Source organism: Rutidosis leptorrhynchoides, chromosome 10 (genome assembly GCF_046630445.1).
Source record: "Rutidosis leptorrhynchoides isolate AG116_Rl617_1_P2 chromosome 10, CSIRO_AGI_Rlap_v1, whole genome shotgun sequence".
In the NCBI taxonomy this organism is placed as follows: domain Eukaryota; kingdom Viridiplantae; phylum Streptophyta; class Magnoliopsida; order Asterales; family Asteraceae; genus Rutidosis; species Rutidosis leptorrhynchoides.
In genome coordinates, this window is record NC_092342.1 from 315,808,756 (window position 1) to 315,836,071 (window position 27,316).

Consider the following 27,316-nt stretch of genomic DNA (forward strand, 5'->3'; position numbering starts at 1 on the left):
AGCTTGGGGATTAGAGATCTTGGCTAGGTTGCTTAGAAGATTTTGCTTTTGTATTCGATTAGGATTTGGGTAGCGTAGTCCGAAATCACCATGCTCGGTTTTGGTTGGAAACTAAAATAGTCAGGTCGTGTATGTCCGTTTGGACAATTAATCAATGTATTAAATGTTTTATGGTTTATTAAACCTTCTATTGTATTAAAGATGTTTATGGAAACACAATTGGGACCTAAAGTATTATTTAACGCGTATTAAAAGGAAAAAATTTTATGGGCCGGTTTTAATACGGGTTGGGTTGTTACATGATAATGCTAAAAACGAACATATATTTCATAGCATTATTCCTCAAGAAAGACAAGCTTTTAGTTGCAATTGTTCTATTTACAAGTGATATTCGTTTAAATAATAAAAGGTGAAGACAAAAGACAGATTTGACGAATTGAAGACGCAAATAACCAAAAAGCTCAAAAGTACAAAATACAATCAAAGAGGTTCCAATTATTGATAAGAAACGTCTCGAAATTACAAGAGTACAAGATTCAAAACGCAAAGTACAAGATATTAAATTGTACGTAAGGATGTTCGAAAATCCAAAACCGGGACCAGAGTCAACTCTCAATGCTCGACGCAACGGACTAAAAATTACAAGTCAACTTTGCACATAAATATAATATAATATTTAAATAATTCTTATAATTATTTATATATTATATAAATAATAAAAATCCGTCGGCAAGAAAGACTCCAAAGTTGGTGAGCTGGAATTTCAAACTCCGCGACTCGCGGAGTTTGAAGGCAGAAAAGGCCGCGAGTCGCGGAGACCCCCTGAACTCAATTCCCTTTAAAAGCAAACGCAGTTTGATCGCAAAAATATCAATATATCCATCCATCTATCTATACGTAATATTTATATTTATAATTTATATTTTAATTTTAATTTTAATTTTAATCCTAATAATAAGGGTATGTTAGCGAATGTTGTAAGGGTGTAAGTCGAAATTCTGTCCGTGTAACGCTACGCTATTTTTAATCATTGTAAGTTATGTTCAACCTTTTTAATTTAATGTCTCGTAGCTAAGTTATTATTATGCTTATTTAAAACGAAGTAATCATGATGTTGGGCTAATTACTAAAATTGGGTAATTGGGCTTTGTACCATAATTGGGGTTTGGACAAAAGAACGACACTTGTGGAAATTAGACTATGGGCTATTAATAGGCTTTATGTTTGTTTAACTAAATGATAGTTTGTTAATTTTAATATAAAGATTTACAATTGGGCGTCCCTATAAATAACCATTTACATTCGATCGGACACGATGGGCGGGATATTTATATGTACGAATAATCGTTCATTTAACTGGACACGGGAATGGATTAATAGCCACTAGAATTATTAAAACAGGGGTGAAATTATGTACAAGGACACTTGGCATAATTGTTAACAAAGTATTAAAACCTTGGGTTACACTCAGTCGACATCCTGGTGTAATTATTAAACAAAGTATTAAAATCTTGTTACAGTTTAAGTCCCCAATTAGTTGGAATATTTAACTTCGGGTATAAGGATAATTTGACGAGGACACTCGCACTTTATATTTATGACTGATGGACTGTTATGGAAAAAAACCAGACGGACATATTAAATAATCCAGGACAAACGACAATTAACCCATGGGCATAAAACTAAAATCAACACGTCAAACATCATGATTACGGAAGTTTAAATAAGCATAATTCTTTTATTTCATATTTAATTCCCTTTATTTTATATTTAATTGCACTTCTAATTATAACACTTTTATTTACTGTTATTGTATTTAATTGCACTTTTAATTATCGTACTTTTTAATTATCGCAAGTTTATTTTATCGCACTTTTATTTATTGCAATTTCATTATCGTTATTTACTTTACGCTTTAAATTAAGTCTTTTATTTATTTAATATTTTATATTTTGTTTTAACTGCGACTAAAGTTTTAAAATCGACAAACCGGTCATTAAACGGTAAAAACCCCCCTTTATAATAATAATATTACTTATATATATATTTGTATTTTTATAAAAGTAAACTAATATAGCGTTAAGCTTTGTTTAAAGATTTTTCCTGTGGAACGAACCGGACTTACTAAAAACTACACTACTGTACGATTAGGTACACTGCCTATAAGTGTTGTAGCAAGGTTTAAGTATATCCATTCTATAAATAAATAAATATCTTGTGTAAAATTGTATCGTATTTAATAGTATTTCCTTGTAAAATATAAAGCTATTTTATATACACCTCGCATAACATCATTACATAATACTAATAATGATGAATAAAATGACAGTTTTACTAAAAATGATAAATTTAATAGTAATGAAAATTTTAATAAAAATACTATCTTTAATAATAAACGATAATTTTAATAATAATAATAATTTTAATAATAATAATAACAATAATAATAACTATAATACTAATCATCTTACTACTAATGATAATAATGATAATAATATTACTAATAATGATATTCATAATAATAATGATAATAATAATAATAATAATAATAATAATAATAATAATAATAATAATAATAATAATAATAATAATAATAATAATAATAATAATAATAATAATAATAATAATAATAATAATAATAATAATAATAATAATAATAATAATAATAATAAATGAAGACTACCTTTAAGAGCTTTTCTAAAAAAAAATGCCTCAAATCGGACTCGAACCCGAGACCTCTCGGTTAAACCAAATACCCTCAACCATCTTTCTATCTGATTCTTTCAGAATTACTACCCAATCATTTTAATATAACTCGTACGTTCTCTCGGCCCAAAAGCAGATTCTCAAACCCAACTGCTCAACCCAATTGTAAAATTCATTTAAACCCAAATAATCCAACAGCAGCCCGATACACTAATCCAAGTTGCGTTATTAAAAGGAATTCAGTTTTCTTTGGTTTATAAAGAAAATAACAGGAAAAAGACAAGTGGGTTTTGGTTTATCATTATCGTCCATCATCATCTTTATCATCTTCACGACCATCATTGTGCAACAAAATCATCCTTTTATTTCGTGATTAAGAACATCATATCGATCATCTTTATAATCCCATCATCATAACAGTCCTTCGTCATCATCATTTTCTGTTTGTACAGTGAACAGGAAACAAGTAAGTGCTGCAGTAGTAGGTTGAGGTGATCGTTCGATTGCAGCAGTCCTTTGTAACAGAAACGAATGTATAAATAGGTTTACGATGGGTTTGGTTTTTGGTGGTGATGTTCTTAAACTGTAAAGCAGTAGGCTAGCAGTCGTAAGTTTTAAATGTATGTTTCATGGTGATTTCAATTATGTTGTAGATTAGTTCACGGATCTTGTGGTTTGATCTGTTCAACGAAGAGGAAAAAAAATAATAACAAAAGCAATTAGAAAATCAAAAGTTTGTAGCAAGGACGAATAGTAAAACGGTTGTTAATAGTGGCTTTTGGTAATCGTGAAACAAACACAACAGCAACAGTAGCAGTCGTAGGAGTTGTTGTTTGAATAGCAACCTATAATGATGGCAGGGTTGCAGCAGTTTTGAACAGGAAATAAATAATAGAAGTAGCAGCAGGTAGTGTTCATGGTGGAAGAGAGTTGTTTCGCGATAGTTATATAAAAAAAATGAAACAACAACATCTAAGTGGGTTTTGTTTGTCTTCGGTTCAAACACAGAAACGAATAATCAATGGTTGTAGTTGGGTTTCGAAAGAAAACAAGTATATGAAAAAGAAAAACAATAAGGGGTGCTCGTAATGTTTAAATGGGTCTCCATAAAATGTTAGGGGTGGTGATTCAATCGGAGGTTGAGGGTGTTTTTTTTGTGTGGTGATGATTCATGGTTGTATGTGTTGTGTTGAATCAAGTGAAACGAAACAGAAAACTCAACTAGTGGCAACCCATGATCGTTTTATGTTGGTGGTTTAAGTGTTTCAAGTGGTGGTTAAGGTGCAACAAGAAAAGAAACAGGAACTATGGCAGTTAATATGATTAAGGTGGTGGTGACCGATTGTTTGTGGTGATGGTGGAAGCGGTTTAGGGTGGCTCTCGCGAAAAAAGAAAATAAAAGAATGGGTGATGGTTGTTATTATTGAAGAAGAAGAGTAACTTGTTTTTATGTCCAATAATTGTCTAACTAACCATCTATATATGATGTAAGTATGTATATATTAAAAGATTCGGTGGAATGTGAAAACCAAGCATACAATAATATAATTCATGTGAAACACTAGTAAAGCACACACTCAAATGTCTTTTAGTACTGACACTTTTAAATTACAAGGTGCTATCGTGCCCCGTTGATTAATTCAGTGACGGATAAAAATCCTCTGAAAAATCCCATATTTTTAGATTAACTATATTTATTTATTTTGGTCATTATGGTATAAAATTCGATCCTTAATTTGTTAAATAAAAATTACATCAACCGTCCCTCTCATTTATGGGTAAAATATAAAAAATATTAAAATTAAATAATTAGATCCTAAATATACTTTTAATAAGCCTATAATTTATATAACTCATTTTCGTATCACCGTTTATTTTAAAATTACATAAGTTTGAATTTAACTCACTTAATATCCATCGAAACATTAAACGAGTATTACTATCATTTAATATTTATTTTTAATATACTTTATTCATATATAGAGATATATTTTAAATAATAATTATTATAATATCCTATTTTTATTTTATTAATTTTTAATAACAACCACATATAATATTTCAAATTATATTTTGAATTATTATTTATATATACATACCCATATATCTATTTACAATTAATTGTTCATGAATCGTCGAGGGCCGTCGAAGGTCAATTGAATATATGAAATAGTTTAAACTTTTTGAGACTCAACCTTACAGACTTTGCTTATCATGTCGAAATTATAATAAGATTAAGTTTAAATTTGGTCGGAAATTTTCGGGTCGTCACAAGAACCATACCCTGAACTTGCTAGATTACATTTACTCCTTTGTCTAAACCCAAATGATTTCTTAGACTTAGAACCCGACTGGCTGGTAGCCTGACTATCCTGCTGTACAACGCTTCCCAAATTCATACATCTCGCTGCTCTTACATCACTTTCCACCATCTTTGCCATCACAAAAGCCTGAGATAACGTTGGCGCTGATCTCACAAAGGTTCTGTACTTAGGAAAAATCATGTTCACAAAATGCTGGATCCTGGATTGTTCATCCAGAACCCATTGTTGTATAAACCTCAACTTGTCCATGTATTTCTCAATCACTTCATCAATTGACATCTGAGGTGTCATCTGCATTTCTAAGAATTCCGTCTTAATTCTGTTCATGGCAAACACATTGCAGTACTGCTAACATACCTTACTGTAAAACTGCTCCTAAGTGATCAATCGAACTTGTTCTGGAGGAACACTTGCTATTATCGAATCCTACCACACCATAGCCCTGTCTTTCAACAACCCACTGGCATAAGTTACCTTCAGTTCTAGTTCACACTGACAGGTCTCAAATGCCTTTTCAACCTCCCGTAACCAATTGAGAGTCATGGCTGGGTCTGAACTTCCCGAGAACGGAGATGGTCCACAATCTCTGAATTGTTTAAAGGTGCATCTTTTTGGTGGCTGGTATTGTTGTTGGAATTGCTGTTGTGGTAATGATTGGTGATATATGGGTGGCTGAACTTGGTTCATCATCATTGGATTTTGATACTGGTAATGAATCTGAGTGGCATGACATGCTGAGGAAATTGATTATGTAATGGGTATTGGTACTGGTTCTGGTGTATAGGTGGTACGGTGTGTGATTGAGCAGTGGCAAAACCCTGTGGTGTATCCTCATTACCCGAATTTCTTGCTAATTCAAGCTCAACAACCTTTTTCTGAGCATTTTTGAGTTTACTTTCAAGTTCATGCACATATTCAGCTCCGTAAACCTCCGCCTCATCATCCACATCTGGAGCACTGAACATTCCGGGGTGGATCGGGTTTGTAGTGTTCGCATATCTATTATCTGCCATCTGTGCTACAAAACACTCGCACAAAATCTTTGTGGATAATTGTTAGTTTACTAAACACTAACATACACAACATCCTACTTTCATTTAGCCCCCATCTCACGGACATGTTTGACTTAACTCAGTGTTTAGGAACAATTACGCTCACGTACTTGCTGCTAAATCACGCTATGATACCAACTTGTAACACCCTGATTTTTTTTAAAGTCACAGCGGAAGTACTTGAAATCACCAGAATAACCCTGATTAACGTTTACAAATCATAGTTAAGAAATCAACTTAATTATCATTCATTACAACGTTTCAAAATGACGGTGTTACATAAAATAGTACAAAAGAGACAACATCAGAGTTCAGCTTTTAGTCAAACATGTCTCCTAACCCGTTCGCAACTCCCGTCCTAAGCAGCAGTACCTAAACCTACAAGGGGTGAAAATGTGAGGGATTAGCTCAACTATTAAGTGAATGGATACTATCTAACAGACCAAGCATAAGCAACTGAACATGCAAGGGTAACAGATATGCTAACGTCCCGAATTAGCATAAAACAACAACTGACAATATGAGGATCGGCGGCTTGTACGAGCACACGACTTAGCTGATCAGGCTACAGTCTACCGATAGTCCGCTATGTTGTATCAGTCCATTAAGGCAATATTGAATAAGATCGCCAATAAGGTATTACTTCATTGGTATCCATGTTTCATGGATTCGAGAGAGACTCGAGTTCGAGTCTCGCCAGGGGATTTTTCCTCTGATTCCGCACCTGCCCCGCATGGGATGGTAAGTGGGGTCATGGTTTCTCCTAACGGGGACACGTGTTAACTAACAACTAACCTTGCCTTTCAAAAAATATTGAATAAGATCCTAGTGATTTCTCCCTTTAGGACAAAGGTCCATTACTATGTTGTATCAGTTTCACTGCATAACCGTCCAGACGCAATACATACGTCCTTCTATGCCATACTGAACAATCAGTAACATCATGACCCGACCAGGCTACCACAATCGAACTCACACAAACCCTACCTTGCCACCTCGGTGGGTTCCCAACCCGCCGCCTCGGTTGGCAATATCTAACTAGCATGCCAATATCTAACTACACATGGCAATCATTCTGGATATAAACATAAGAGTAAAGGGTTTGAACAAGTAGCATGTCAGCTACTTAATACTCTATCTGGAGATAGACCCACTCACCGAATACCAGCAATTAGCTCAGATAATCTATCATTGAGCTGCTTCCTTATCCTTATCACGTGAACATAAGGCAAATCAAGTTAGTTTCTGTCCGTTAGCACAAAACAGCACAACAAGTAAATTAGTATCAAAAGCGCCGCTAAAAAGTCTACTCAACACTTATGCATTTTCATAATTTACATTCTGATTATCATAAGTCACACGGGCAGCATAACGGCTAGACGTCAAACCTTAATAAAATTTCCACTGCCTAAGACCATCGGCCGACTGACTAAGACAATCGGCCGACTGACCAAGACAATCGGCCGACCGTAGCCACACCATCGGGCGAGGGTCTCTTCCACCGATCGAACGTCAAATGTAATTTCACTAACCGAAAGACTTTCACCATCGGTCGATGGTCAACGACCATCGGTCGGTTGTCAGTCACCATCGGTCGATGGTCAACGACCATTGGCCGAAGGTAGTTCATCAGCTGCAACAGCAGCAAAGTGACGGGTTTTGAGCAAAAATCACCAAATCTCGATCTTAGACCTGTTTTTAACCTCAAAACCAACCATATTTTGTACACAAAACATTTAGAAGCATAAACCCATAACTTTTATGCACATATAGCAACACATTGTACCAATTTTGACATCAAAATCCACTTTTATAAAACTTAACTAAAACACCCATTTTGACACTGATTTGATCACGAAATCAAACAAACTTTACCTTGATACTAAAATCAAGCTTTAATTCGAGATCAAATGATTTAGGGTTTGAGTTGGTGAGAGTGAATTTTGGTATGGAGTGTATTTGGGAAAATTCTAGAGAGATAAAGAAAATGATGATAAAATGGAGCTCAATACACTTAATTAAGGTTAAACTCCATACCCCACAACACACGGGTATTTACCAGTTATCTGATAACTTTTGTACTTAATTTGACAACCCTAACGGAGTCCAAATAAAATAAACGAACCTGTTCTGCGACCCTTGTCACAAAATGGTCTTAACCAAATAATAAAATAATATAAAATATTCAACTAAAATAAAATCATAATTAGTCACACAATCATGCCTAAGTGAAAAAAGGTCATCTTACATCTATGCCCGATCTGAGGATGTTACATCCCTGGTCTGCCAAATCTTGGAAATATCCTTTATGATTAGGACTTGAAGGACCCACAACTTGATCGTCATGAGCCGTAACATCTTCCGTGGAAAAATTTAATTTGCTCCTTCTTTTTTTGTTTTTAAGCCGAGAAGGATCACGAACACCAACAGGTTGTTCAATAAGAAGGGTGTGAAGCTAACACAGTAGAAGTACCCACCGAAGCTTGAAAACCACTACCAGACTCTTCAACATACATAAGATGATCCTCAACAATAACTGACAATGAGTTCAATTTAAATACGTTTCGAACAAAACATCCTAGTCGACCCCGAGGTACACTCCAAACTTGTTGCTTCCGTCGTACCTAAACTGCCGAACCTGAGATCCCCAACATTCAAATCATCGACCGCAACTTCATTTTTTGATTCATCAACCACATCTTCATTCCCTTCCTCTTGTCGGACACTATCAACATCAACCCCTTGAGACCTGGAAAAAACATTAACGGTTAAAGCTTCGGACACGATCTCAGTTTTTTCCATAAATAGGATGACCCGCAAGAATTCCCATAAACCTGAGGTATACATATCTTATTGTCTTAGATATATACATTAAAATTAAGTTAACATGTTTTCCTTGATTATTTTTTTATTTTCTTCTTTCTGGAAATCTAAGAACTTTTATTACTAATAAATTGAGCCGAAACCCATCACCAAGTACAAATGCCCACAATGTTGGTTAGTTCGGCATAAGTTTCTAATGTTTGATTGCTTTTCTTTGTTTGGTGATCTTCATATTAGATGTTGTTTGTTTTTGTTCTTGTTTTGCATTTTGTTTCATGTTTTGTCAGTATGTTATGTACGCTTTGTTTAGCGCTTCCAGTCCCAGTTAGGTTCTTTTGGAGTTACCGTTGTTTTGTAGTGCTTACTTATTTCCAGCCTTATGTATTTGTCTTAGTTGTATCATTTTGGGTGCTTCGGTATATAATGTGGAGGTTAACAAGAGTAATGATGGGATTGGTAATTCGGTAAATTTTGCATCCATGGTCCCTAAATTCAACAGATGTAATGATGGGATTGGTAATACGGCCAATTTTGTGTCCGTGGTCCCCAAATTCAACAGGTCCAATGATTTCACAATACCCAATATATATAAACACCACAAAAAAACATTTATCAGAATGCCAATCCATCCCATAACAACGTCACGTCAGCATACTTCACTCTCACAACTCCACAACACCATAACAATTCAATTTACCATAACAATTGGTCTCGTGTCTTCATGTAGGTCCTTTTTAACAGTGAGTTATGCGATTTTGCCATTAAATTGATCGGTGATGTCTCCATGTACGTCCTTTTTAACTATGAGTAATGTAAATTGAATCGATTGGTGATAAGCCTAAGAGAGTCGATTTACGGTTGTTTTTGTTAACAATTATTATCAGTTGAGGAAATGGCGAGTAAGTTTCATTGTAATGTTGGTACTTTCTCGTTCGCTTATCTTGGGTAGCCGGTTGGTGGTAAGATGAATAAAATGGTGGGTTGGAAACCGGTGATATGTAAATTCGAGAAACGCCTTTCGGATTGGAAAGCACGATCGATGTCTTATGGTGCACGTTTGACACTTGTGAAATCGGTTTTAAATAGTCTTCCGTTGTACTTTTTCTCGCTCTTCCGTGCCTCGCCATGTGTGATTAAAAAACTCAAGAGTGTAAGGCGTTCATTTTTTTGGGGCGGGTTAGGTAAAAAATATATTTCTTGGGTTAAATGGGAACATGCACTTTTACCATACGGGTTAGGGGTTTAAATGTGGGTTCACTTTTTAGCAATAATTTGGCCTTAATTGGTAAGTGGTGGTGGAATTTTAAAACCAAAACGGACTCCTTATGGGTTAGGGTCATCTCAAGCATTTACGGGTCTTTGGGTGGCCTACTTGGTGATGCAAATCACTCTAGTCGGTCACACAAGATCATGTGGTCTAAGATTATTGACACAGGTTACTTTATTGATTCTCTTGGTGTGCAATTTTGTAACAACCCTACTTTTTCCGTCACTTCCGTTAACTGTCTGTTAATCGTTTTAACGGTGATTACTTGAATTTATATGTGTTTAAGTGTATTAAATGCATACTTGAACCTTGGAGGTTAACTTGAATTAATATGGGTTAATATTAATTGATAAACTTATTTTGGTTAATGAAATACGATAAAATCGGTACGGTTTGAATAACTGCAAAATCACTTCTCGAGTAACGAAACACTCGGGTTTATTTTTAATAATTATTTTAAAAAAATTATTAACTTTGTAAAATATTTAATTTATTGGTATTTTAATAAATTAAACTTATTGATTGCGTTTTAACGATCGGTTTAGCGTTTCGGTGCTTCGGTACGTTTAAACGGCACTTGAAACGGACTACGAGTACAAGGAATTGGACAACGAGAGCCCGGACACCCATATTGGGCCCCATTCGACCGACCACCCTCCTACCCACCAATTTAATTTTGTTTTGGGCCACTAGCTTGTGTTTAATCCATGATGTAATTGAGTTAGGCCCTAAATATTATAAGCTAGTGAAACCTAACTGCATTATACCCTAAACATAACACATTCAACTTTTTCTTGCTTCTCCCTCTCCCATGACCGTCGCCTATCACCACCACACTATCACCATCAAAAATTGTTCGCTAGATTAAACCTTCAACACGAGAATTGTAATTCACAACATTAGCTACACATTGATATAAACAATTGTGTGATCAAAGGTATAATTCTATGAACCTTAATCTTTAAAAATCGGATTTTGATGAAGTTTGATAGTGTAAGATGTCTATTGCTCAAGTCTATACGCGTTTATGTTAATTGTTTGCGTTAATTCGATCATTTGATGTGATTATGGTTAATCTCGAATTTGTTTTGCATGATTACAGAAACATTAATTTATTTAATGTTAAATATTATCACATATTTAGAATCCTCTCGAAAAATTAATAATTTTAGGCTTTGGATTTGCATATTTTCGTTACCGTATGTGCAAGTTATGATTAAATGAAGTTTTGTTGAGGAATCTGTGATTTATTCGAATTCTGGAAAAATGGGTATGGAATGGAGTTATATACTGATCATAAATGTGTAGAGAATTCAAAATCATTCAATTTAGACTAGGATATTGATATCGGCAAAAAAGTCATGTTTTTACCCCCGATATCAGGCCCATATTTAATAAAGTAATTTACTTTATTGCCAAAATACGCATCTATTTGCTTAGATTGGTACATTTGGTAATTACGAAGGCAATGCAAAAAAGAATCAGCGAAAACGGACTTAAAATGAAGAATTTAGAGCGAAAACGTCAAAAACCTGGAAAACCCTAAAATAAACGGCCTGCCAGAAGCCCAAATAAACGGCCAGCCACACTATGTGGACGACCTACCATAGAATAAACGGCCTACCATGATAAACGGGCTAATTAAACGGCCCAACACCAAAACAAACGGCCCAACAGCTATTGGACTGGCCAATTAAACGGCTGACCAAGAAATTGGACGGCCTGCCAAGAAATTGGACGGCCTGCCTGGATGGCCTGCCAGGCCAGATTTTAGTATAAATAGGCTCATTTGTATCCATTTCAACACACTCTCCACTTTCCACTCTTCAATTCACTCTCAAATTTAGTTTAGTTTTCTAGTCTAGTTCGAGAATAATCTTTCGAGGCCTTCTCACCTCCGAGCGAGAAATTAAGTACCCGGAGGTGAACACCGAAGATTGTACTAAGAAGCTATCTAGAGTCAGAGTTGTCACTTTTGTACTTTCGGAACTCGATTAATATACTGGTACTTTTATCTTGACTCTATCTCGTTACAATGTCTTTTATTACTTTGATAGATGATAGTATTGCCATGATTAGCGAGTAGTTATATTTTGTGCATGCTGTGATGTAGTTGTTACGCTGTCTGAATATACAAATTGTGTAATGAGATATTGTTGAGATGCTTTTCGATTATGATTAAACTCAATTGCTTTTCCGACTAATAGAACATGGTTATCGGCTCTGTGATTGGGAAGTCGCGGACCCCGATTCAGAGTAAACTATCTGTGTCACCCCTTGGTAAGACACTTCTGCCGGATACATAGGGCGTTTGTCAAAGGCAAAACTGCTGTAGTAAGGCAACCTACCCTGAGGATTCCGACAGAGGTTCTTTCGTAATGGGAACCCTAATTAATACTAGGAGTACAAGGCCGGCCTCAGGCTATGCTAGAGTAGTTACTACGCATGTAAACATAGTACGTATATCGAGGAGGCATGACGGTTGTAGTACTCTATACTTCTGCTATGTATGGCCATGGAAACGACCTCACTGTTGAAGAGTACATTGCACCATAACGCGGTCTCAGACATTGCACTCCATCTGAGGGATTCTTTAGTAATAGGAACTGTTTCTTTAAACCTATAAAGAATTGGAACCGTTAGGATAACCGAGCGTTTACATGGAGACTACTGTCTGGCCATGACGTTCCTTTATGGTTGATTTCTTTTAAATAAGAACCTAACTGATCTTTATAAACCAATCGTTAACTAAAGCATTGGAAACATATTATGTCTCTCGGATAAGGGATACCCTCTACTTTAGCTTATGTTTAAGAAAGTTTGGGCCAAGTGGATAGATTAATACGTTGCCTTATCGGGTCACTCATAATAAAAGAGCCGTCTAGTTTTAACAAGTAGCTGTGTTACTCTGGCGTCGAGGGAAGAGGCATTGCTGCCCATTCAGAATCTTCAAGCCTATCGCATATATTATGCCCAGTGACATGTCAGTCCTCTGACAGGGGCGGTATGACTAATATAACGGGTAAAGGGTTATCAACTATCCATGAGCCATCATTATACAACTCAGCAACGTAATTAACGAAATCGTAGCATGTACATCTTTAACCTTATCTGAAATACAAATTTTACCTATAGGTATTTATTTTATCCTCTAGAAAATTAGAAAACCCAAAATAGAAACACAACTACTCCTTGTTAATTATTTTTGTCAGGTTTTAGGTTCGATTCTGTAGACTTCCTTAAAAAACGACCATAGGTCATACTTCCCTTACTCACCATGAGGAGTAGTAGATTTAGGTCCCGACCTTATAAATTTATAACACGGATATATCCCCACTGGCAGACCTCGGTCGACGGTGTGATGCCAACGACACTGCATACTAAAACATAACCGTCCATTTTGGCCATATCAGATATCATGCTATTTGGAGTTGTAAAGCTCACGTTATGCTTAAATGAATGTTCTTGTCAAAACTGATTTGCTCAGTAACTTAAAATAAATTCTAAAAGAAATTTGAAATGAGATATTGAATCAAGTCTTTGCATATCTAGAAAATTAATATATTATAGATAAATTTTTATCTAGACCTTGTGTTATATGAATTTGTATAGCTTGCGTAATGTGCGTGCGAAAACGATAACCTGTATTCTGTCCAAATCTGCCAAGTATGCACCTTGAGCTCTATAAGTTGAGTTATAGATAGTGTGAGAACTTGATCTTCTGGATATTTAATCTTTATATGTTATGAGACAAAATTCTAGTTTATTTCAAACCTTGAAACCTGATACATTATGCACAATAAGGCAATAGTTTTGATAACTACTGAATTGAGCTGAAACAGAACGTCTAACATGCATGAATAAACTGTACCAATTGGCTAAATAAAAATGCCTCATCTTTTGTTATGTGGTAGTTTAACTTGTCCTGGAACCAAGGCCACTGACTTTGCTTTAATTTCATGTTCCTAGCTCTGGTTATGACCATTTCGAGATTGATGCGCAGATTGAAATTGATTTCGTGTAACGTGTTTTGTGAATATGATCATGTGTTTCATGCTAAGACTATAATTTTGAGCTCATGAATGGTTATAAGTTAACTAATGAACATTTACATGTCTTAAGTGGAACTTGTTTGTCATATGTACATACGTGGCTTAGTTGTACATTACTTAACATGCAAAATGACAACGAAGTCAGAAAACGATGAAACTTGAAACCGAAACTGAAAATGCATGATATGAACCAAGTTTGACTATTTGACCAATATTTGACATGAACCTACTGATGTGTTGACTTTGGTTAACCCCTTTGACCAAGTTTGACTTTTGGTTTGACTTTGGTTGACTTGCTTGAACTAGTTGACTATGTGTTGACTTTTACTTTGAAACGCGTCGGGTCTGAGCAATAGGACAACTTACTCTATGAAACCACTATTGTATAAGATACATATATTGACCAACCTATATACGTATACTTAGGCTACATTATTCGGCAGTTTACCGTATAAGTTATTTCGCTTACTTTTCATTCTGAGTTTTTCAAAGGTGAGTCTACAGTCCCGCTTTTTACATAATTTCTGGGATGAGAATACACGTTGTTACAATTACATTTTTGCAAATGCTTTTATGTTTGACACGAGTACTATTATGCATATTGAGTTTTGTTCACAAAGCCCCTAGCTTGAATACTTATATTACCTTCGGGTAAGCATAATTTAGATGGACGGATCCGTTAGGTTAGACAAACCTCACCCTACTATAACTGTGGTGCATTTACTTTGAACTTTATGTACACTCGAACAAGTGTATACGTTTTTATGGGGTAAACGATAAGTGTAGTGTATACTATACGAAGGTCTTTATGCTAGTATTCAGGTGCTCATGGATTATGTAACTTTTTGCAATGTTGGGTTGTGCTTACTGAAATCTCGTGGTCAAATGCAAATGAATTATTTTTCTGATTACTGTTTTCGGATACTGTTTTACGTACTTAAACATGTAGATTCACCAACATTATTGTTGACCTATTTTTACGTGTTTTATTCTCAGGTCCATAAGTGGTATAGCTTCCGCTGTTTGTTTGATGCTCTGGTCTGGCCGTGGAGTCAGCATGATTTAATAAAGACATTGTTTACTTTCGCATTTAAACTTTTACATTTGTTTAATACTGTTGGCTTGTTGTTACGATCACAATAGTATTACTTTGGTTATTGACTTATGTTTTGAAAGTCAACCGTTTTAATAAAATTAAATGCGAATGCTTTTGAAATGTCTCATTTAGAGGGCGTAACCGTTACTGTGGGACCTATGATTAACACGCCGTCAGATGGGAATTTGGCGGACTGTTATAAATTTCGAAACTCTTTTATTAGAAGGATTGGGGACGGGGCATCTACATCATTTTGGGGGGATCTATGGCTCGGGGATGTTCCATTAAAAGACAGATTCAGGAGGCTTGCGAGACTTGATGCTGATCAGAGAAGTACTATCAACGACAGATTGGTTTGGGATGGTTCAAAGTGCGTGGCAAACTAGTGCTGGACGAGACATCCGTCGGGACGAGCTGCTGGAGAATTGCAGATTCTGACCAACTTACTATCGTTTGTAACCATGGATACTAGTTCGCAAGACAGTTGGAAATGGGTCAAAAATAACAACGGGCAATTCACGACTAATTGTTTATAAAATCTAATCAACACTAGTACGTTAAGTGCGGGTAGCAATGTGAAGGAAACAATTAGGAACTACTTGGTACCAAAAAATGTCGAGGTTTTTATTTGGAAGGCGAGAAGACGACGTATACGGGTGCGTGTGGAGCTAGACAAACGAGGGGTGGATCTACACTTGGTACTTTGTCCACTTTGTGACGATGCTATTGAGTCGGTAGATCACTCCCTTCTTGAGTGCAAGAAAGTTCTTGAATTATGGAAAAAAGTACTCAATTGGTGCGGTTTTATCAATGTTTCAATACAAAACCTCGATGATCTTTTGTTAGGTATGCCGGGTCTCTCCCTATCGGATTCGGGTATACATATTTGGCAAGAGATCATTTGGGTCTCATGTTATCTTATATGGAAGAATCGGAACCAAAGGATATTCAAAAATAAAGGTTGGAACACTCCTTGTGCGTCAAGTGAAATTCAATTAAAAGCTTCGAGTGGATCGCGAAGAGGTTCAAAGGAAAGAAGACGATTGGCATTGTTGGTTTCATAACCCATCTAGTTTTCTAATGTAATATAGTTTGTGCGATGTATAAAATATGATGCCAACTTGGCATCCTTATTGAGTGTGTGATTGATTCGCCTAACAAATTGGCGAAGCCTTATTCGAATGGATAACGGGTCGCTAAAAAAACTCAAGTTAATGTGGAACGAATGGCTCTTAAACCCGAGTTTACTTGAAGATCATGGATAACCTCACAGTTTTGTTCCTATTTCTTCGTTACTTTTTTCATGATAGCATATATTGTCGATAGCATTTGTTTGTTTCATTCTCGTTTAAAGTTTCTAGATGTCCGTTTCTTTCGTATTTCAAGTATGCTCTGGCATACTTAGTTGTAATGTTTTAATCTTAAATAAAATTTCTTGCTTTTAAAAAAAAAAAAAAAACATTTTTGCGATTAAATATATGGTTGCTTTTTTTTAAGAAAAAACAATTATTATTATCAGTTGAATAAACGTGATCCTAGCTTCTTTAAATGAAATAAAATTGTCGTAGTCTTCAAAAATAAAAGAATTTGCAGGAAAAATATCTTCGGGTCGAGTGATATGATTGATAACTTAAATTAATAAATAAACTTTGATTACAAAACCCCTTTGTTGCCCTTTTCCCACATGCTGTTGTGTGCGTCTGTCGCCCCCAAGACAATTTTTGTAAAATTTTATAACTCTCAATTATAGAGGTCTGATTAAGCAACGAATAAGTCCTCGTGCATGGCATTCGAGTTCGGATCCTTCGCAATTTCGAACGCGTACATTTTTACTTTTTACCGATGTAAATTACGTTTGAGAGCTTAAAGTTTGTAAGATTACATGAGAAGAACGATCACACTTTTCTACATACATAAATTAAATGCTCTTAACATTTATAACCATTGTTACTCCGTATAATAATCTATTAAGATCGGGTATTAATAAATTAATTTAAGGTTATCCTTAATAATCTAATTAGAGCATCACACGTTATAATATTCAGAACACAAGTCAATTAGTCATGAAGTTTATTCATAATGTTTGGTTGAAAGTTTTCCATTTAAAGCTGAATTTACTGTATATTACATTAGATTTTGGCTACTATATGCTCTAAGGGTGATAGTTAAGGTTTATAAGTACATTAAAATTTTCTAACGTAGAGAAAAACTCATTTATTGAAATAACTAGTTTACAATTATACACTTTTATTAACTACTGAGTACTATTTAAACTTTTTACGGAGTATGAAATTTTAACTTCATTCAATGCCCTTTACAGGCATACGTTAGATAATCCCGATTAAAAAGAATAATTAGAATTAAGTTATGAATAACTATTGGAGTATTATTTTTATAATACATATGAGAGTGATTCATGAAGATGATTAATCTAGGAAAAGGAAAAAGTAAATCTCAATCATTTTACCACAGTCATGGACGGAGTTTGAAGATTAACACAAAGGAGACAAAGCCAATTGCTATTTTACGTCAAAGAACTATAGGTTATGTTTTTTAAATATTAAAACTATATATGATACGCAAGAATACAAAAAAGCGGGAATATATATTTGACAAAAAGAAACACCTAGTCTTTTGAGTCGGTTATTGGATTAAGACCATGAAAATGAAAAATGGTAACTGTGTCGTGTAGTGGATAAGGGATTTTTTTGGGGTGACATGGCTATGATGGGTAAATGGGGGCGTTGTAATGGGGGAAGGTTGTTGAGAGATTTGTAGAATGTTTGTGGATGATGTGTTAAAATTTGATTGGTATTTATAAACTAAAATATTAAAAAAGTGGAGAGAGAAATAAACTCAACTCAATCAGCACTTGCCATGTCACTGTCACCTTCCTCTATCCATGCGTTTCACATTCACCAACGTCGTCCATGAATTTGCCCAGAAAAGCCCCATTATACCATTCCCATCAAGGTGTCAGTTTTTTTAGTCATATGAGATGGGAGCACATGTGGTCAAAACTGACACCAACTGAAACTTCTAATCGGGTGTGATGACCCGTCCTAATCAACCTGGACGAATACATCAACATCTGGTCCCATTGCGAGGTTTTGACCTCTATGTGATACGTTTTGTAACATTGCATTCGTTTGAGAAGGTATTTCATAAATGAATATATAAATTCCAGGTTTTTAACATCTGATGATTACTACGTATAGACAATCACCATTTAAATGGTTTACAATAATACATCTGTTGACAATACTGTCAAAATAAGGTACATGGTAATAGTTTGGTGAATGCAAGTTTCTTGTATATAGCATGTATGACTCCAAGCACATATCTTGTATCACGTATAAGCAAACAGCGGAAGACTTCTAGAAATCTGAGAATAAACATGCTTCAAGTGTCAACACAAAGGTTGGTGAGTTCATAGTTTTAATATTACACATAATCCGTATATCAATGTGGATTACAAAAGTTCAGTTGTTTCATTCAAAACGTTTATCAATATGTTTTAACATTTCAAATCATCTGTATGTAAAGGTTGATCATAAGATCTCAGTTGTTTTATTCAAAACGTTTATCAATAGGTTTTACATAAAAGGTGGACCACAAGATTTCAGTTGTTTCATCCGAAACGTTTATCAAAATATTCTACGAAATTGAGCACCCTGGTAACTAAACTTAACGTATATATAATTTGTACCCTTTGTATAATCATCTTAATAATACACGCAAACCAACGTGTACGCTTCTCAAATAGCATACGTCCGTTAAAAGGCTAGTGCTCTAGCTCGGACGGGGATATCAAGCCCTATGGATCCATATACTACTACTCGCGCCCACCAGTTCTTATAACTGGCAGTTACTAGTTACCAAAGCTAAGGGATTTTCGGTTCAAACTCGGTGTAGAATTTAGTATGTACTTGTATCCATTGCGTTTAAAATAAATTGCATGTATTCTCAGCCCAAAAATATATTGCAAAAGCAATTAAAAAGGGAGCAATGAAACTCACGCATATAAATCTAGTATTTTCAGTATTTATAAACAGTCGCATGTATTCTCAGCCCAAAAATATATTGAATAAAGGGATCATATGAAACTCACTGTTTAATATTGATATACAATATTGCAGAAAAGCACGTAGACGCATCGGAGATGATAAACACGAGGTTTGATTCACAAAAATACCCCCGAACATTACCCATAATTTCCTTGATAATAACTCATATTTTCCTTAGCTCTAGTGTAACAACCCAAACCAAACCACGATAATTCCCGTTAAATTTCACAACATAAAAAAAAATTTGGTGCAGTTCATTTGCGCGGCGCGCCAGGTGGGTGCGCGGCGCGCCAAACCACCTGGACAGCCCGCTGTCCCCGGAAGTCAATTTAACGAAAATGTTTGACTAGTTCCCGACATTTTTAGCCAAAACGCTTTTAACCATAAATTCATATATATAAAACTAGCACGTTTAATTAATAAAATTGAGTTTACGAAGCGGGTCCCACAACGACCCATTTTACCACCTTAAGTACCGAAATACAATATTTGACCAAAAGACTTTTAATACAACAAAGCCGAGCATGGCGATTGGGAATACGCTACCCAATCCTAAATGATCCAAAAGTAAGTCACTAAAGCAACTATGCACGTCTTCTAGTCCTCGCGCTTACCCGAGCCACCAATCCACATGCGATCTATAAAAAGAGTCAACAACGAGAGGGTAAGCTAACGCTTAGTGAATGATAATATACTACATACATATGTATGCATAAAATGGACACGCCACATAAATAAACAAATACCGCATACCGGAGCGTCCAAGCCTAAAGGCAAGCTAACCTAAGTATACCATACGATCACTAAGCAACAAGCTAATAATACCATCAATAAGGTAAGTTCACCAACGTCAATGTGAACAACGCCAATAACTACCCCCGGAGGGTTAACTACATCACGACAACACAACATTAATCACGAATTAGCAATTCGACAATCATGCAACATATCGTGCATATACCAATAACCGCAAGTCCACAATAACTAGCAATACCAAAAGCATATAGTTCATAATTACATATGCCAATACATAACTCATACAACCATGGTTAACCAAGTACACAAGGGAACGGTACATGAAAGTCCGTTGGAGTTCATAACATCCACTAGTGTTACTTACACACCGCGTAATCACTAGTCCCCCGGGTGATGTCTTAAACACCGCGACTAACTCACCCTTACAACAATGTGGCGTCTTAAACACCGCGACGAATCCACACTTCATTCAATACAATGAGTGGTGTCTTGAACACCGCGACACTTCCACTCCCATGACATTGTGGTGTCTTAAACACCGCGACAATACCACAAGTCAATTACACAATGAGTAGTGTCTTAAACACCGCGACAATACTACTCGTCAATTCCACAATGAGTAGTGTCTTAAACACCGCGATAATACTACTCGTTTCATAGAACGTGGTGTCTTAAACACCGCGACAATACCACATTCGTACAACACAATTAAATACATTACATACATACACGCATAATTATTCCACTCACAACCACGTGTGATAACGTACACCCAAAATGTGTACTTTGCCAAAGGTAGTCAACCAAAACGCACAACCGTGCCAATTGGACCTATGCACAAGTCCATCAAATCCACCTATATGTGAAGTGAGCTCTATAGCCGAGAATCACTTCACCCGACCCGCACCCATCCTACACATACATATGCATATAGGATATTAACACTCACCTTGAAGTCTTGATGAAAGCTTCCAAATAATCTGCAACTCGCCAATGGAAAATACCTATTCCATTATCATAATTACAACAATACACTTAGAATGGATTCACAAATCAACCCAAATTGACACTTAAACCCTAGTTTGACCCATAAGAAGTCAATATCACGCTATTAGCAAGTTTTGACACCAAAACATATTTAACTCGGTTTAACACTTCAACTTAATCCATTTTAAGTTTATAAACTTTGTTAAATCGCCAATTGGGTCATAATCACCACCAAACCCTAATTTGACCCAAAGTCAAAGTTAGTCAACCAAATAACCCTAAATAGGTTTCAATACTTCCACAATCACTAAACCTAGTGATTAAACCCAATTTCAAGTTCTAAACATAACCAATTTGTTCACCAAACCGAAATCCACCAACAATAACAATAAACCCGATTACTAGCATCACTAAAGTCACTTCATCACCTAAAAGGGTTTTACAACCAATTAACTCAAAACCCTAACTTGAATATCAATTCACTAAGATGAAATTCGGAGTTAGAACTTACCAATACCGCCAAAATGATGCCGTTGACGAGTGGAACAACTTTGATACCCGAGCTTTGGTGAGAATCCAACTCCTTCTTCTCCAAATCAAGCTCTCTCTCACTAAAAGTGGGTTTCTCTCACTAGGGTTTGAAGAGAGTGTTTGTGGTGGGTGAGAATGTGATCCAAACTGATCAAAGGATCAGTTTTGATGACCCCAAACCGTCCCCAAGTGAAAAGACCAAAGTACCCTTCATTTAAAGCCTTTAAAAAGGCTGAAAATTGCTTCTGACCCATTCGGCGCGCCGCGCCACATTGTGGAGCGCCGCTCCACTCTGCAGGTCAGATTTCAGAAACTTGTTTTGGCCATAACTTTTTGACCGTAGCTCCGTTTTTGATGAATCAAATATCGTTGGAAACGTAATAAGATTTTCTTTTCAATGGTAAGGCTTTGAAACATCAACACAAACTTTATTTGGGGTTGAAAAGGTACGTACACACCTTGTACCTCAAACAACGTCCAGTTTTCCTTCGACGATCGAGCAAGCAACACCTACATGTTGTGCACACTCCATACACACATAGTACACCTTAAATACATTATGTACAATAAATATTTGGGTCTTACAACTCTCCCCCACTTAGAATCGATCACGTCCTCGTGATCCTCGTCACTTAACCAAACGGACCACACTCCACGGTCCTCAACATAAGTCCCAATCCGACTTTCCTAAGCAATTCTTCCCGACGAATCGCCTTCCACAACTAAATCGTCATCCACGATTTTTCTCAAATCCACAATCCGAGCACTTCCCTCGCATCGGGAAACTCATCCCATCTCTAACCGAGATATCACTCCTCTAGCGTACCATTACCAAGTACCGTGCTAAAGCAACCAAGTCTCAACCTAAGGTCAACAACCCGAAACGATGAAGACCGAACCAAACGAATCCTTACGGATAACACCAATCACTAAACATCCCTTGTAGCGCATAATACAACCAATACGCAACTACCGTAACATCATAAGCGAACGACTAGAACCGCTAGCGTCCAATCGACTATAACAACTTAAAACCCTAGGCGTACAAAATCGACCATTGTCACGCCCGTAACGACATGTGAGCGAAATACGGCTATCGCATCAGTAATCACACAATACGGTCCTCACGATCCCACCATAGGAGTATAAAACAACTGATAGATCACTCAACACCGGATGAAGTCAGCGGACCCGAAAGTCATGCTTCACCGATATAACAATACCTCATGATGAAGTCAGCGGACCCCGAAAGTCATGCTTCACCACTATAACAATACCTCACACAACGAGTAGTGCAACATCGCGCTCAACTACACTATAGTGAACCCTAACGGATACCGCTAACCGTCTACACTATCGAGCAAGAACCACCTATATCAAACATAGGAACCAAACAATAATTCTCTAAAAGAGAATCCGACACACACACATCCCTTAACCGAGGGATTTCACCTTGCTCGTCAAACACATCCATTATCTCACAATGAGATTTACCACATTACCACCTCGGTGGTAATTTAAATCCAAACCAATAGTACAACTTGAACCAAAATTGTACTCCACCACAAATCGACCAAAAACTAGGTCCCAACACAAGTTTCGGATCTACCATAAGCACTATCCGAAATCTCACCCTAAAACTTCCTCGTGCGGGAGTGTAACTCCCCCACTTGGAACTACGTTCCATATCCATAACTCGTACTACCGTACAGTGCTACCAAATGTAGACTTTACCAACGATTGGGTACACACGACCCATCACCACATCTCGCTCTAACCTCGAGTTCACGAAGGATTTTAACCAATCCTTATACACTTTGAACGAAAGCGTACCGCAACACAATCGGAGTCGAACACCACGCTAGTAGGTATAAAAGAGGCACCTAATGTTGCATCATGTAGACTCCATTACCAACACACATCGAGATTAAAAACACTCGATCTCAAGGGTTCCAACCACCCGACGAACCTCATGGTTCATCACTTCAACATAAAAGCGAACACGCGCTTAACAATCGAACACCAAAACCATTTCCGTGGCTTGGTAGAAACATTTCTCAAATATCAAGGAATGCTTGGTTGCACCAAGTCTTACACCCTTCGCCCGACAATCAAACGTCACCATAGGGTACTTCCATTAGGAACGTCACCCATAACAACAATATGCACAACACAAGGCATTAACAACTCAAACTCAAACGGCATCGAACATTCCCAAGACTTGTGACTCCTCATGCCACCATTGTAACATCTAGACGCGCTAGAATTCGATATACTCGTCCGTGTACCACCCGTGCTCACGCTCGGACCCTTAGTCCTCTTACTCGGAGCACCATAAGAAACAACCCTTATCTCCCTTGAAGGTTCACCCTTCTTCGATCGTGTATGCGACTCGAAACCCCTAGCCAAGTCGAATAATTCCGAAAACGATTTCGCTTGACCACGACTAATTTTACTTTTCAAGTCGTCATTCAAAGTCCAATAGAAATCCCCCATTAACAAACGATCACTTCCCAAATACTCCGGACAAAAACGAGCCTTCGCCATAAAGGTCGTCTTGAGAGTACTCAAATCCATAGATCCTTGTCGCAAGTTTCGCAACTCATTACGCAATTCCCACAAATCGGCCGAAGTCCGGAACTCCTCGAAGAATTCCTCCTTAAACTCGTCCCACGATAAGACCATAAACGTTTCACCACCAACAAGATCAATCTTACCATCCAACCAATCCCTTGCCCTACCCCGCAACAAACTAGTTGCGAGCCTCGTCTTCTTCTCGGGAGGGCAATCAATCGTGCGAAAACGCCCTTCGACATCCGAAATCCAAGTTGTGCTTACCAATGGATCCGGTTTCCCGTCGTACATCAGTGGTTTAGTCCTCATGAAGCTCTTAAGATAACGCTTCATTTCGCCACTACTTTGAAGTTTGGAATACTTCCTATCCATTTCTTCTCGAAACGCTCTCATTTGCTCCGCAACGGCGGCCGCAACTCTAGCGTTAAACTCCACGTTATTCGCCTCGATCTCGTTTCGCGTCGTCAATCTCAAAATGCAAAACGATTAGATCACGAACGTATAAAATCGCACGCACAACTCCGTCCCATCTTGCTAAACACTCGTCGTACATCACTCGTTAGACGCGATTTGCACCCGTAATAAGGTTTGCAAGTTCTTATTACGCACGCACGCCGCATCGACTTGTTAGTACAACGACCGTCTCGCTCGATCACATAAACAAACACATCAAGATTCTACGCGATACAAACATACGCGAGAATTATTTTCACAACACAAATAACATATTAATAATATCCGCATTACTAATACAAACGTTAGTCAACCTATAACAAGGCACTAACTAAACCTATTCCTGACCCGTAATCCTACAAGTCCCGCAACAAAGTAAGCACACACAAAGTCTAAGTCTAGGCACCTATCTCAAGTCACCTAAATCCCTTAGACCATGCTCTGATACCACTTGTAACAACCCAAACCAAACCACGATAATTCCCGTTAAATTTCACAACATAAAAAAAAATTTGGTGCAGTTCATTTGCGCGGCGCGCCAGGTGGGTGCGCGGCGCGCCAAACCACCTGGACAGCCCGCTGTCCCCGGAAGTCAATTTAACGAAAATGTTTGACTAGTTCCCGACATTTTTAGCCAAAACGCTTTTAACCATAAATTCATATATATAAAACTAGCACGTTTAATTAATAAAATTGAGTTTACGAAGCGGGTCCCACAACGACCCATTTTACCACCTTAAGTACCGAAATACAATATTTGACCAAAAGACTTTTAATACAACAAAGCCGAGCATGGCGATTGGGAATACGCTACCCAATCCTAAATGATCCAAAAGTAAGTCACTAAAGCAACTATGCACGTCTTCTAGTCCTCGCGCTTACCCGAGCCACCAATCCACATGCGATCTATAAAAAGAGTCAACAACGAGAGGGTAAGCTAACGCTTAGTGAATGATAATATACTACATACATATGTATGCATAAAATGGACACGCCACATAAATAAACAAATACCGCATACCGGAGCGTCCAAGCCTAAAGGCAAGCTAACCTAAGTATACCATACGATCACTAAGCAACAAGCTAATAATACCATCAATAAGGTAAGTTCACCAACGTCAATGTGAACAACGCCAATAACTACCCCCGGAGGGTTAACTACATCACGACAACACAACATTAATCACGAATTAGCAATTCGACAATCATGCAACATATCGTGCATATACCAATAACCGCAAGTCCACAATAACTAGCAATACCAAAAGCATATAGTTCATAATTACATATGCCAATACATAACTCATACAACCATGGTTAACCAAGTACACAAGGGAACGGTACATGAAAGTCCGTTGGAGTTCATAACATCCACTAGTGTTACTTACACACCGCGTAATCACTAGTCCCCCGGGTGATGTCTTAAACACCGCGACTAACTCACCCTTACAACAATGTGGCGTCTTAAACACCGCGACGAATCCACACTTCATTCAATACAATGAGTGGTGTCTTGAACACCGCGACACTTCCACTCCCATGACATTGTGGTGTCTTAAACACCGCGACAATACCACAAGTCAATTACACAATGAGTAGTGTCTTAAACACCGCGACAATACTACTCGTCAATTCCACAATGAGTAGTGTCTTAAACACCGCGACAATACTACTCGTTTCATAGAACGTGGTGTCTTAAACACCGCGACAATACCACATTCGTACAACACAATTAAATACATTACATACATACACGCATAATTATTCCACTCACAACCACGTGTGATAACGTACACCCAAAATGTGTACTTTGCCAAAGGTAGTCAACCAAAACGCACAACCGTGCCAATTGGACCTATGCACAAGTCCATCAAATCCACCTATATGTGAAGTGAGCTCTATAGCCGAGAATCACTTCACCCGACCCGCACCCATCCTACACATACATATGCATATAGGATATTAACACTCACCTTGAAGTCTTGATGAAAGCTTCCAAATAATCTGCAACTCGCCAATGGAAAATACCTATTCCATTATCATAATTACAACAATACACTTAGAATGGATTCACAAATCAACCCAAATTGACACTTAAACCCTAGTTTGACCCATAAGAAGTCAATATCACGCTATTAGCAAGTTTTGACACCAAAACATATTTAACTCGGTTTAACACTTCAACTTAATCCATTTTAAGTTTATAAACTTTGTTAAATCGCCAATTGGGTCATAATCACCACCAAACCCTAATTTGACCCAAAGTCAAAGTTAGTCAACCAAATAACCCTAAATAGGTTTCAATACTTCCACAATCACTAAACCTAGTGATTAAACCCAATTTCAAGTTCTAAACATAACCAATTTGTTCACCAAACCGAAATCCACCAACAATAACAATAAACCCGATTACTAGCATCACTAAAGTCACTTCATCACCTAAAAGGGTTTTACAACCAATTAACTCAAAACCCTAACTTGAATATCAATTCACTAAGATGAAATTCGGAGTTAGAACTTACCAATACCGCCAAAATGATGCCGTTGACGAGTGGAACAACTTTGATACCCGAGCTTTGGTGAGAATCCAACTCCTTCTTCTCCAAATCAAGCTCTCTCTCACTAAAA